The 867-nt window shown below is 46.3% G+C and overlaps 1 non-coding gene across 1 annotated transcript; it reads right to left on the reverse strand.

The window, feature by feature from the left end:
- Positions 1-241: 241 nt before the first annotated feature.
- On the reverse strand, positions 242-335 carry TRNAI-UAU (transfer RNA isoleucine (anticodon UAU)). The gene is made up of 2 exons: positions 298-335; positions 242-277 (listed from the first exon to the last, which is right to left on the reverse strand). It is a non-coding gene; the product is annotated as a tRNA-Ile (tRNA).
- Between the last annotated feature and the right edge of the window lie 532 nt (positions 336-867).

The following is an 867-nucleotide window of genomic DNA, read 5'->3' on the forward strand; positions in this document are numbered from 1 at the left end:
AGGGACTGCAGATGCTCATGGTGGGGAAGAAGATGGGCAACTAGACCCTGGTGGTAAGAGGGTCAAGGGTCCAACCCTCTCTGTGCCACTTGGCCTTGGATCCTGGCCACCCAGCATTCACTCTGATGAGACGATAATATGTGGAGGGGGAATTTTGACACCTCCCCTCATCTGGGCTGGAATCCCAGCTCCCACAGGGCTCACTGCAAGGGGAAATCCCTGAAGGGACTGAAAAAAACAATGCTCCAGGTGAGGCTTGAACTCACAACCTCAGCATGTCTGCTTCTGGTACTGCCTTATAAGTACTGTGCGCTGACCCATTGCGCCACTGGAGCAGCTGTTTAAGTCTCTTCTGCAAAGTCCTTAGATTGATAAAGTCAAGAACAAAGTGGAATTGCACAAGAGGGGGCAGAAGGCAAAAGCATTGATTCCCAAGGATTTGCAACTCACCAGCATCTCACCAGTAGGTTCCACTGGGAGCTGAACTCAGATTCAAAGTCCTGAGTGCTGCCCATTACACCCTGTGGCCTGTAATCAGTGCTTTCTCTGGGCACCTGTGACTCTTGGCTGGCAGAGATAAATAAGCTATTTGGAAATAGATTTGAAATAAGATGCACAATTTGCATAGCACAAATTGCAGATCTTATTTTGAGTTTAGGGTGCAGTGTAGACACACCCTCAGGGTGTGCCTATAATGCACTGAGGGTAAAAACACGATATGCAATTTGAGCTATGTAAATTACGTATCTCATTTTGAACTTATTTTGAAATAGCTTTGGCATCTACACAGCACCAAATTTCAAAATAACTTGTTATTCTGAAACGTCCCTTACTCCTCATGGAATGAGGTTTATAGGGATGTGGGAA

Source organism: Pelodiscus sinensis, chromosome 32 (assembly GCF_049634645.1).
Source record: "Pelodiscus sinensis isolate JC-2024 chromosome 32, ASM4963464v1, whole genome shotgun sequence".
Taxonomy (NCBI): Eukaryota; Metazoa; Chordata; order Testudines; family Trionychidae; genus Pelodiscus; species Pelodiscus sinensis.